The 14,134-nt window shown below is 37.4% G+C and overlaps 2 long non-coding RNA genes across 2 annotated transcripts; one reads left to right on the top strand and one right to left on the bottom strand.

Annotated features, from left to right (window-relative positions):
* Positions 1-4,455: 4,455 nt before the first annotated feature.
* LOC139131406 (uncharacterized) lies at positions 4,456-9,433 on the top strand. Its single transcript, XR_011552121.1, has 3 exons — positions 4,456-4,650; positions 6,621-6,771; positions 7,323-9,433. It is a non-coding gene; the product is annotated as an uncharacterized lncRNA (long non-coding RNA).
* LOC139131405 (uncharacterized) lies at positions 9,244-11,382 on the bottom strand. Its single transcript, XR_011552120.1, has 3 exons — positions 11,150-11,382; positions 10,701-10,831; positions 9,244-10,346 (listed from the first exon to the last, which is right to left on the bottom strand). It is a non-coding gene; the product is annotated as an uncharacterized lncRNA (long non-coding RNA).
* Positions 11,383-14,134: the final 2,752 nt, after the last annotated feature.

Raw genomic sequence — 14,134 nt, 5'->3', positions numbered from 1 at the left:
AAGAAGTGTGATGGCCCTGTAGTTTTCTGGTTTACATGAATCACCTTTCTTGAATAGTGGTACTATTGTACCGACTGACCAGCTATTCGGGAAAATTCCTGATCAAAAATACAATTGTACAGCTTATTTAGGAAAGGTAACAACACATCTATTGAATTCTTAAAAAATTCTGCTATTAACATATCTTGTTAACATGACTTGTTATTTTTAAGTTTGCTTATTGCCTTCAGTATTTCTTCATCTGTAATTGAACAATTCAAGATATCTGAGAAAGCATCATTATTGCTCTCCGGTACATGTAACCTATCGGCATCAAACTCAGTAAGGAAAAGCTCCATTTCATGTTTAAAATCCATATTCATGTCTGAGTCATCTACAGATTCTTGGAAAAGATTCGAAAAATACGTCAACCAATCCTCAAGTGAGACTAGACTTTGCTGTTGCTTACCACGTTTTCTTAATTTTATAAGATTCCAGAAACTCTTTTCATTTGTCATATTCTCTCTGAGAAATGTCTGTGCCGCCTCCTCATATGCACGCTTTTTACAGCGTATCAAATTTTTATAAGACTTTGTATTTTCTTTATACGTTTCAAAATCCTCCTTCAACCCCGTACGACGAAATTTTCTCAGACTTCTCTGCATACCTGATTTAGATTCTGTACACTCTTTATCGAACCAGGTCTTTCTACAGGAGTCATCACTGATTTCATGTTTTCTTTCAGTAAACATACCTTTAGCCGAACTTTTCAAAGCCTGTGTAATACCTTCAACAACATCATTTACACCAAAGTTCCTGGCTGTCATCAAACTATGTAAAAATTCTCTACTTTCTCCACAACCGATGTTATCTTTAAATTGATGTACCAACTCCTCACGCCAACGTACTATGCTGGCTGGGGGGTGTTGGACCTCCCTGGTACGCTCAACTGTTACTTTAAATGAACAACATAATGGAAAATGATCTGATTCGACTCGAGTCGGTACATGAAAAGACATAATATTATGAAATAGTTCTTCTGATACCAGTACATAATCGACAACACTACGCCCTTCATTTGAAATACAAGTAAAATCCCCTTTGATAGAATCTTCTTTCCTACCATTTAACATGTAAAGTGACATGTCTTTACAAAGCGTGATTAATGACAGACCAAAATTATTTATCCCCTGATCGAGTGAACTACGTTGAATTTTGAGACTATTTGATTCATAACAGTGACCTACTCCATATTCTGAATCATCAAATTCAACGAAATCTTGCATGGACGCTGTTCTTGCATTAAGGTCACCAGCTATTATCATACTAACATCATCCCCATTGAAAGTATTCAGCACATCAACCAGGTGGCTTTCCAGTTTTTCCACCCCGTCATCATTGCGATTTGCATACAGCTTTGAGCCTTCTGGTAATACATATGTAACCACTAGGAGAACATCCTTTACAAAATGAAAAATCTTCTTTCGGAGTAAAATAATAACAGTAAATAGTAACTTTGTAATAAAATATATTCAAAGATCGACGATATCGTCAATTGTTTAGAGTTATCGATCTTGCTTTCTACGACAAAAGAAACCTTCACATGCATAAACGACCCATTCACTTATGCCTCATAAGTCGAACATCACTGTTTTCAAATGAAGTTAAATGCTGGTGTAGTCAGCCATGAATAGCATTTGACCGCATCGTGACCCGAATTATTTTCTCGTTTTACCCGATACATTCACAAACATTTGCATTGTTTGGGTGTCTCGAAACTACCCAAACCGTACATGGACCCAGGGTATACAAACTGGGGATCTTGAAACTTTTTCGCGCATGCTCATTTTCGCCCTGGGCAAAGTCCAACGCCATCACTTCAGTCTCATGCTCAAGAACTCTGCCGTCGATCATCGGTCGTCGACGTACAACAGAGCAACGAATTATTTTGTTCAAAGGCTAGATATTTGAATGACTGAATATTTCGATAATTTGACTGATCTAAGGGTTATTTTGATTCGTTAAAAGTGACAGAACCGGCGTGATTAACGATGATGCACGCTGTTTTGAATACGCGTTGTGCTGCTATGCTGGTGTGAACTCAAATTACCCTTCACGCTTGCACCCTGACGCGACGTACACGTACGTGATGTACGTGGTTAAATGTTTCGTACGATGCTTGCAGCGTTTATGCTAAAAAATTTGGATAGCGGAAAATAACGTACACGTATATGTAAAAACGACTAGTTGTTAGTATAGTAGGCTACATAAATAATCCAGTACATATTTTGGATCGATCACCATAAACACCCGCACGTCGAAATTCTTGGTCCTTCGGGAAAACAGTCGGTCTGGGATCGCGGACTGACGCGACTTTCGAAGACAACGTCTTGGGTCAATGATCCCAACACGGCACCCGTTCACGAGCTTTCGCCACGCGTGGCGAAGGCGTAGCAATTTTTTTTCGCCACAACGGACATTTATTCGCAATTTGCGACTGTGGCGAACGTTAGCGCGAACCCTGATACAGTAGTGATTTTCGCATGCTTTCACGGTGGTTAAGAATGACCTCGATACGGTACACTCAATGTGACAGTTTTCGGACAGGGTAGTGAATTTCGCCCAAAGTCGTTTCGTAAATGACCAGCAATACGAAATCTTATTACCATACCTTTCGAAACTTTATTGTTGTTATCCTCAAACTCAGTTGACACGACGGGAGTGGTATTGCGGGGTCAAAGTTGCCAAAGTTTTGACCCCATGTTGAAGGCGTAATAATCGGACTGCAATGCCAGAAATCGGACGTCGTATTGGAATGTGATTAGGAGCTAAGTATTGACAATTGAAACTTCAAACCACCGATTTTTAATTTCGATGTGTTTAGAAAACTGTATATTAGAATATTTCATGATAGTTAGTTATGTTTAATCCATGGACGACTCAACTATATTTCGACATGTATAGCGCTTAGATATCGGACACGGGCTATCTCTGTATGTGTTGCTTTCGGCACCTTGTATCGTACGGTGTGGCTAACTTCGCTAAGTTTGTTCAGTGAGTATTACTTATAATTGTTTCCATTGCATATTTTGTTTGTATTAGAATCACACAGGCATTATTTAATAAAAATAGCGAGTATATTTCATCGTATGCATTATTTACCTGTCAAGTTTGAAGTTTTTACGCGGTAAGTCACTTACTACGTTTACACAATTATGCTTAATATTGTCTGTCCGAAAACTTGTACACTTCTTACGTTCATTAAATGTACTTTTTTCTCTCGAAACAACTGCGCAGTTTTCGTTAAAACTACATGCAATCGTAGCGAACAATGGAAAGAATATTTTCAAAATCATTATTCTCCCCCACATTCAAAATTCAATGCTAAATCAGGACTTTAGTCAAAATTTCACTGTCTTTGACCTGTCGGCAGTATGTTGACAGTATCACTGACGCGGTGTCAGACGACAATTTGTGACCGCCGCTCGTAGCGAACTCAATAGCTTCTACCAAAAAAACTATCGAAAACGGGACAACAGTGTCACCTGACATAATATGAGGTCACATGACCTGTAAAACGCTATCGATACGGAGCGAAGTGAGTGTAACTAACAGCATGTCACTAAATGTCCGAAAACTGAGGTCGTCCGGAAACTGTCACACTGAGTGTAGCATATAAGTAGCTCTGCATGGCAGGGCTGTGTGTTACCGGCGTTACACGGCCTCCCACCACAACCGCCGTGTTTCTGCAGGTGGACCAGCGGTTCTTTCTATATCAGTCTGCAGGGCTGTGGTGGGAGGCCGTGTAACGCCGGTAACACACAGCCCTGCCTAGCTGCATTACAGTAGCTCGAGGTTTTGCCTGGGTATTTGCCGTCGGACGGTGTGCCAATACCCAGGCAAAACCTCGAGCTACTGTACTGCAGCTAAGCCCTGCCATGCAGAGCTAGCATATAAGTTGCAGTCATAGTCAGGCGAACTAATGTCGACTGCTGTTATCTTGTGCATTCCAAGTCCGTTTGAAATATTGCGTAATATTTTTCGGTACTTGCAACTGCTGGTAAGAAGTTAAAGATAAAATCGGGCAATATTTACATGTATCTCTTCTACATCAGTTGTAACGACCGGGACCATTGCTGGCTCTACGAGTTTGTCGATAGAGCGAGAGTCCGGCAATGACCATGGCACAGTCAGTGACTCGGTGGGCTATGGCTTTACTGATTTCGGACTTCAGTGATGGCGTACTAAAACTTAAGCTTTATTCCTGACTTGCTGTGGATCGTAGTTTTACCAAACTCCCGCTGTTGTTTGTGGTAGGGACAAGTTAGTAAAGTCGAGTTACGGGACTGAAGGAAGCCATAGCATTCTGTATGATTTCGTCTGTCAGTACAGAGAACTTCTTCCTCTCCATGTCTATGCTCAGACACATTTATGTCACTTCAGACAGTGTATAACCAACTCAATCGTTATGTTTTTTGGGTTTTATTTTTATCCCCAATCATCCTCTTCAAAAAATGTTCGGTCAGATGTATTTTTGAGATGAAATTGATGAGTTTGCTGTTTTTGTCATTTGTGGAGTAACTGTGTTTGTACTGAATTTTCTAGAACAGTGACAGCAGTATGGCCTCCCAGAGTGATATCAGCCAGACACTGACAGCAATGGAGGGACAGGTTTGTGTTTCTTCATTGCATGACATTAAACAGTTAAATGTGAAACAGCTTAGAGCCTTGCTGAAGGAAAATGGTGATTGCAACTGTCCACCCAAGTGTAGAAAAGCAGATCTTGTATTGAGGGCTTATGCAGTGCTATGTACTGTAGGTGATTGTAGTGCTGGAAATCCACATGACTTAGATATCAGCAGGGATGTTACATATGAAGATATGTTAAAGGAGACAGTTGGAGAAAGATGGTGTAGTGACTTAAGAGAGGTTCCACCACTGACATTTATTCAGCTCTATGAATATTTAGTTTAGACGAGAAGATATAGTATGAATAAACTTGACATTGGCAGAATTAAATATAAGAGACTTAAAGCATATAAATACTTCTATGAAGGCAACATTAAAGATATTCAAGTTTTGTCAAAAGATCATCATAAATATGTGAAAGCTAAAGTGATACCCTCGATGAAAACAAAGCCGTACATGGCGATGCTTGTCTTTTCACTGAGCTCAGGAGAAGTTGTCAAGGCAGCTTGTGAATGTCCAGCAGGGTAACTGATTAAACCACAGGGACAGTAGCTGTAACTGTTGATTTCATTTTATAATCCTTTTTCTTTTGTTTATCAAAAATGCAGTTTCTCCTTGTTTCGAAGGTTGATCTCAGTGTGCCATGATAACATAGATATTAAGGCATGTGCCTTAATGCATTTTTAAAAAATTAAAAAATATAACTGATGATACACAAAACAAAAAGATTTAAGATTATCAACATGAGCAGCTGCCAGTCCCATATGTCATGTTAGTCATGTTATCATTATTATGTTTTTTAGTATCCATAAGTTAGAATTTATACTTTTTATTTGGGTATCTTATTTCAGTGATTTATCTCTCTTATCCTGTTTTAGTTTCTACCGATTTTTAGTTTAACAAGTTGAAAAGTTTCATATTGAATATTTATCTAGTACTCATAATGTTACAGAGAGAGAGTTGCTGTAACCTTTGACTCTATCAGTTAGATTGTTATTTATGCAACAACTTCAATTTCTTGTGCCACTCCCTACAACATGCCAACAGTTCCGCTATTCCTGAAATTGTAGAAATTGCAGTTGATGCACATGACAGTTAAATACCGAAGATAGAAAATAAGCTATTGTTGGTATATTTGCACTTAAAACAAGATAATTGTAGTTCTGATGGTAGTTCTGATACTTGTTATTTTCTTGATCTTTTTTCGTTATTGTCTGTACAGTGTCAAAGTGTAAACATAGGTAATGTGCATGCTAGAATATTAGAGCTAGCCTAGAGCTTGTATCTGAGTAATTCCACAATCAAAATATAGAGTATTGTGTTTGATGTTGTATTGGTCACATATTGACTGGCCATGAGGGTAACAGCATGTTTGCTGCCCGAGGGCTTTAGACTCTCCCCAAAACAATCTGGTTCATGTAGCCATTAACAGAAGGAAATGGACTGTTTTGGGGCAGCTCTAAGGTCAGAGGGAAAACAAACGTATAATTTTACATAATTATGGCCAGTCAATATGTTTTGTAACACACCTCATCAAATGTCTTCACCCAAAAATTGAGAAGTTCCTTTGCTATCACCACTCTTTCCATCTTCTTTACATATTTCAGAGTGTGTGCATATGTAGACAGCAATTTCAAACTTCCCCAGTCAATAGTTTCTGACTGTTGATTGTGGAAACTGTGAATTGGTAACTTGAACTGCATATTTCAACATCAAAATGATGTTTACCATGTGACCATAAATTCACATATCACACCGGGGAGTTTTGATGAAGTGTGTTACAATATAATTTGTATCATTTATAAGAGCTGTTGCTTGAGTCAAGGCAGTGCAGGTACAGCCCTGGCTAAAGTGGCAGATCTTTATGTCTATGGTGTCATTGTGTTAACTTGGAAAATTGTAAAGTATTTTTGCTGTACAGTATGAGCTTACTTTATACTGTATGTTTATAGGCTTGGAAATCATGGACTTGGAAAATGTTCACATGTTGGTGGTGTTCTGTTTGCTCTTGAAGACTTTCACAGACGTGGCCTTCATGATCATCCAGAGCCCTTATCATGTACTTCAAGACTGTCAGTGTGGGTAGTACCCAGGAATCTCAAGGTATGCTTATCTCAATCAGTGTAGTGTTGTTTATTATTACAAACAGTGTACCGGTACTTGCATTGGAGCATGTGCTTATCATACGTATCTGCATTGCAGTGCAATACTAAACACATTAACACATTATGCAATGAAACTATGCTAATGAGCACTCAGGTAACAGAGTTTTTTTGTTTGTAAACAACTGGTATTTTGTAAGCAAACCAAAAATGGTCACCTGCAAACTTACAGCATGGAAGATTTCACAGTCAATTGCTAAGACAAAGCTAAATCTACCATATTCAGTCTTTAATGAGATTGTTTTTTGCTTTTTTTTCCAATCATGATTGCAGTGAAAGGCTTGAGTGAGAAATTCTCCAGCAGTACACTATACTTTGGCCCTCAAACAAGTTAACAACACTCTACCCATTCAAGACCAGTGCTGTGGTGCAATTAGCCATTTAGAATTTAATGATATCATTTTTTGTAAAACCTGACTATGGAACTGTGACTTTAATATATATCCCCATGGTGTTTTAAAAGAGCGAATTTTTCTGTTTTGTCTATTATAGGTTGACCCAAAACCCTTGAATGAAATCACCATATTTCAGCCACATTATGGCAGGACAGGAAAGTTGATATGTCAGTCATCTGCCAGATATGATGTCAGGGCACCTCAGGATCGTCAACTTGGTGAAAAATTTCCAGATTTGTGCAACACATTACAGCAGTGTTTGCCCTCATCATCATTCTTTCTGTTTCATGACATTCATCCCCATCAACGTTTAGAGTGCACTGAAGCAAATGTTCCTATCACTGTCGATGACTCCACCCACGTCACCATGCCTTTCAGTGATGACTATGACATCAGCTCAGCAGAATTTAAGGACATGGTTGATTATCAAGTCAATAATATTAAAATATCAAGTGAAGAAGTAAATGACATAAAACTAAAAACAAAAGAACAATCACATTCAAAAGAATGGGTACACATAAGAAAAACAAAGCTCACTGCATCTAATTTTGGTGTAGCAATAAAATGTAAAGTTGAACCATCAAAATATCTAAGTAATATATTATATACAGATATCAAAACAACTGCTATGAAATATGGCAATTTGTATGAAAGTATTGCAATCAAAAAATATATTGAAATGAAAAACCAAATGGGTCTTGATGTTTGTGTTGAGAAAATTGGTTTATGGGTAAGTTTAGAAAAGCCATATTTGGGTGCAAGTATTGATGGCCTTGTGAAGGGAGATCCAGAAGGAGAAGTGATACTTGAATGCAAATGCCCTTCATCAAAAGCAGGTATGACAGTTGAAGAGGCATGCAGGGACAAATCATTCTGTCTTAAGATAGGTGAGGAAGGTGCCCGGTTGAAATCCAACCATGCTTACTGGCATCAAATACAGGGGCAAATGTATTGTACAGGAATGAAGTGTGCTGATTTTGTCATTTTCTTTGGTGAAGAAATGTCACAGTTTATTCAAAGAATTTATTTTGACAGAGACTGGTGCAAAACATGTCTGCCTGCAGTGGATTATTTTTATCGAAGGGCTATTTATCCTGAAATTCTAACAAAGAGAGTTGAAAGGGGGCTTTGTCTGTATAAAAATATGGGTTGGGAACCATATGCGCCCTAATTGATGTTATACTCACTGTGCTCTGTACGATCTTTGAACTCTTCGAGCAAGACTGCTTTTTATCGACACTTTTAACATTGTATATTGCGAGATGAACTGAAAAGCAGATTTTTACTGTTTGTACTTCTTCCATAAGGTTTATTTTTGCAAAAGATTTTTCAGCATATTTGTATATACAATCAAATTTACTCCTTTTGGCTTGTTGCAGATTCAAGTCTGGAATGTTGTAAGCATGCATATCTTGATATTGGAACTATTGTATACCAAATATGATCACAGCATGACATTCGTATCTGATTCAGAAGGATATTGTGAGAAGATGTATCACAATGTCAGACCTCCCTTACAATGAGAATTGTACAGCTTACACAGAGTCAGGTAGACCAACAGAAAGTGTCTCAATGTATTTTTTGATCCTGCTTTCTGTATCTGTTTGCCTCTGTCCATTCTTTCTGTATGATCCTGGCTAAAATATTTCCAAACCTCTGGCGTTGTTTAGGTATTCTGGCTTGGTCAGCTCTGCCTGTCGCAGACACGTAAGTTAATTGCAAATATTTCAGCCAGGGTCATGGAGAAATGACAGGCAGAGACAGATGGATACAGACAGACAGAAGAGCCATACAAGGACGCCATTTTTGTTTCCGTTGTGTCTCAGTCTATTATGGCAGTATTTAGTACACAAAATATACAGTCAAATATATATGGGATAATCTTACATGCAGTGTTAAAACTTTTGTGTGGTTGTCGTGAATCATGCTGGTTTTTATCTAGCTAACTCAAATCAGGTGAAATTTAGGCCATCCCAAAGAAACAGGTGCATAAGGGGTAAAATCAAGCAGAGACATGATTTCTTTGACTATTATTTATTTCTGTAAATCTGTAAGTAGAAAATGCAATGTCAACTATTGTCTTACAGTATTTTTATGACAAGAACATTGATTGGTAAGAAGTCAGAGTTCATTCTTACAATTTTCCATCAGCAATATCATAATACTGTAGAATAAAGTTGTACAAAATAGTTGTACAGTTAAAATGGACACAGATTCCTGCCTTGTATTCATTCCTGAGAAAAATGATTTTTGATGAAACTTAAGTTCTCACTGACAATAAACAAGTTCACTGGAATATCGACTGACATTTTGAAGTATGGTTAATAGTTATAAGGTGACCAACATTTTGAAGTACTTGCTCACAGTGATAGATTGACTAACATTTGAAGTATTTGCTGACCTGAAGTATTGGCTGACAGTGACAAGGTGAGTGACATTTTGAAGTATTGGCTGACAGTGATAAGGTGAGTGACATTTTGAAGTATTGGCTGATATTTTGAAGTATTGGCTGACAGTGATAAGGTGAGTGACCTTTTGAAGTATTGGCTGACAGTGATAAGGTGAGTGACCTTTTGAAGTATTGGCTGACAGTGATCAGGTGGGTGACCTTTTGAAGTATTGACTGACAGTGACAAGGTGAGTGACATTTTGAAGTATTGGCTGACAGTGATAAGGTGAGTGACCTTTTGAAGTATTGGCTGACAGTGATAAGGTGAGTGACATGTTGAAGTATTGGCTGACAGTGATAAGGTGAGTGACATTTTGAAGTATTGACTGACAGTGATCAGGTGAGTGACATTTTGAAGTATTGGCTCGCATAATTTTGAAAACCAGTATAAAATTGGATTGCATCATCATCTTTAAAATTATCAACACAAAATTTTCTATTTTTAAACTCATCTAATTCAATCTGCATTTGCCCAAGTTTACATTTCAACATCTGAATCTCTGTAGTGCACTCTGACAGTTTTTTCTCTAAACATAAAATATACTCTTTACACAAATCAATGGTATCAAGGTAAGACGGCTTTGTAAAAGAATAAGAATGGTCTTCAATATGGGGTGGATGTGGTTTGATATCTTGAGTGTCAGTCTGTACAGAAGCATCTCTGAAAAATATCTGAAAAATATGAAGAGAATGAGATAATTTTCAGATGGTTCCATAAACAAAAATCAATTAATACATTTGATATTATTAACAATGTCATATATGTTTGGATGATGACCAATGATGTCTGTGTACAACGTGAAGCAACTTTCAAATTGTTTGCTTAATAAAGAAACAGTACGTATACATTGTATCAGATTGCCTAATATATCATTATAATAGTATCCATAAAAGAAACAAAAAGTTTTTAAAGAATAGAATTTGGTCAATTTGATGGTTACCATAAATCAGCACTTTTGATGATTATCTATATTTGAATCATGGGGTACATTATTGATGAATGTTATACAATATTTATATGCTAACCTTTCTATCTGTCGAATGTTCAAAATGTAATCGTCTAACTGCTTTAGGTTTTTCTTCTGCTGTAATTCTCTGTCTTGGTTTTTTACGACCAACACTTTTACCTTCTGACAGGACAGACTCAGGGACAGCTCCTATGGAAATATACAGATTGATGTATAAACCAAACCAAATAATATGTTTCATATCTATAACATGAAGGACCATCAATTAGTGAAAATTACAACATAATTTAAAATATAAATAGTGTATATGCATACTCCAAGTTCACAACAGCAAAACCTTTGTTTGAAAAATGTCCATAAATAAAGAATTACACAAAATCTTGTCAACCAAAAGATTTTCAGCATGTCTAGATCAAATACTGTCATACATAATAGTTTTTTACCTATCTCTTGAACACTATTTAAATTTTTTTCAAAAATATATGACTGGAATTATTTTACTCATACCTGGTTTCAATTTCAAAATTTTAGCTCCAAGAGAAACTGCTATATCTTCCTTTTTGAAATGCTTATGGCATATCACTGTTGACCTAGTGACTTTAAAACCATCTCGCCCATCTTGCCGGCATATCTTGCTGCACCATATATTCTTCATGGAAGGCTTAAGAGGAAACCTAAACAGGTGGATTCCAGTCGAATTTCCTTGGCTGTCCCTGGCCGTATTTACACAACCATAAGCACAGCACAGCACTGTCTTCCTCTGCTGATTCTCGTTTTCTGTAAAGATAATAACAGTAAGATTAATAATAATAATCATAATTATAATAATAATAATAATAATAATGGTTTGCTGCGTTTGCATAACATCTAAATATCACGAAAACGTAAAAAAAACAACTACAACTTAATTATGATTATTTTACTTCAAACTGAGTGCAGCTGATTGTGAGATTGCGATTTTATCAGCATGACAATAAAGAACAAATTCAAATTGGATATGAAAGTCCTCGAAATCAAAGCCTGAATGTATCAGGCAGAAAAAAAAGTCAGAATACCACCTGCAAGACTTAAGACCTCAGCTACTAAAAGTCATCGATTCACTATCTGTACCCTGTGGTCACAGGAACACACGCATCGTAGAGCGAGCCAAGCGCTTGCTGTGACACTGACAGCTACCTAGTATACCAGCACACATGCCCGCGGCAGTATCGTGGCAGTTGTCGAGCATCAGATGGGCCTATCAACACCATACATACTCCATCGAGAATATGACATCGAAGAGTGTGCCATTACCTTGATATTATATACAGTCTACTCCTTATATCGATCTTAAATACTCCAAAATAATTGAAAATGTGTCGTCAATTTTAGTTGCAATCAACTTTCACGAAATTATGTGTCGTCTGCTGGTTTGTGACGCGGCAAAATGTCATCAAATCAAGATTTGTTCTGTCGAAACCAAACCGTCTGTGTTGATGTACAGAAGTACGAATAAATAGCGCGTTTTCTTTTAGCAAACTTAAGAAGACTTTGCTAAAACTTCTTACATGATAATCATTTCAACAGCACTAAATTTATTTGATTGAGAAACACTGCTTACCTTTGTAACTCCCTCCGGGAACGGTGAGCATCTAAGTTCAACGGCGGCCATGGTTGTATTCATTGCAAACCAGCTTGTCAACCTCAGCCTCGTTTTCGCTCATCTCGCGAGAATCTCGAAACTCGACTATTGAACTTGTCCATGCTCGAGTGCTTCAAGACTAGCCTCAGTTGTCACCTTTATCCTTTACTAGCCAATATGAAAATTGTGCGCATTTGTGAATGGCGAGGCAAGACTGGAGACAATCGGTCCAGCACAAAGCTGCTGTACAGTTCAACATTATCTAGGAAAAAAAGGGTGTACTCTCATTTGTGTATCATGAAAATGCACTCTCGGAGAAGCACTGGTTAATTACAACGGTCACAAGTGTATTAATCGAAGTTTTTCGGATGTGCAGATGATAGTTGATTATTTTGTTATGAATTGACAGTTACATATTCTGGGAGGGAGGTGTACATGCGAAAACACATATAGTGACTGTCGTGCACTCTCATTGCTTTTATAAACGTAAATATGGCTCGTTATTGAATATTTTCCGCATATGTGTGGCTAATTTACTGCCAAATAAAAATGCCAATAACAGCTGGCATAAATATCTAAGGCCGTGTAATAATAGTATCAAATACAGCCCGCTTTGCTCATTCAATTACTCTCGGCTGAATTGTTTGCCAGTCGTTCTACACTGTTTATTCGTATCCGAACTTGTATCATACAACTTTTTGATTTATTAAAACGCACAATGAATTAATCGGCAGTCCGATACACTTCAATAATTAGCTAATTTTCCTGAAGGCGAATGTTTAAATGGTATCATACTGCAGTGAATTTGATAGTAGGAATGTTTGGCTATAAATCGAGGAAATTTGTAAACGTGAAGATCTCTCCTTCGTCGAAAACGTTAAGTTGATGTGTATCCTCTCTATTATGGATACGTCACATTGATTAGGAATTCAAAGTAAAAGGTAAATAAAAAAACAGTTGCACAATATCATTTAGCTCTCTTATCATATGTATCGATGCAGCTATAATTGCGGTTGTGTTATTTACTAGGTGGTTTTGTCGATCAGCTGAAATATCTGAAATACTATGTACAGTTTACGTCTGCGAGGTATTTTAAAGTTTCCTTTAGGCTATGAAGGATTTTCTGCCCGTGCCAAACATTATGTAAAGAAGGATGGTGTTTACGTCAGCGATTAGTTTGGAAGAAATACTCAGTACTTGTACAGGCCTCCAGCGTAGTGCCTATGTGTGCGCAAAAAGTCACGCCTACACACTGGTAACGTTGACTACAGTTGTAGCACAAGGAAATAAATCATCATTGCTGATGATGTCTCCCTACAAAATAATGTATATCCATGGCGATAAAGCTCACAATATGTTGTATGAAACGTATACGTAAAATGGCTTACATGTGTCATTTAAATGCATGCAAAGGCAAAAGAAACATGCTCTCTTCCATACATACACACACACACACATACATACATACATACATACATACATACATACATACATACATACATACATACATACATACATACATACATACATACATACATACATACGTACGTACGTACGTACGTACGTGCATGCATGAGTACGTGCGTGCGTGCGTGCGTGCGTGCATGCATGCATGCATGCATGCGTACGTACGTACGTACGTACATACATACATACATACATACATACATACATACATACATACATACATACGTACATACATACATACATACATACATACATACATACATACATACATACATACATACATACATACATACATACACGTATTTTCACATGTCATTATTGTCTGTCTGATTGCAAGTGTATGATGTGTATTTGTTTCCGTATGCCTGGCGAAGTGTCTCGTATTTAGTTATGTGCCTGTGTAC

This window comes from Ptychodera flava, chromosome 4 (genome assembly GCF_041260155.1).
Source record: "Ptychodera flava strain L36383 chromosome 4, AS_Pfla_20210202, whole genome shotgun sequence".
Classification (NCBI taxonomy): Eukaryota; Metazoa; Hemichordata; class Enteropneusta; family Ptychoderidae; genus Ptychodera; species Ptychodera flava.
Note: the sequence above shows the minus strand (reverse complement) of the source record. Positions and strands in the feature narration are given on the sequence as shown.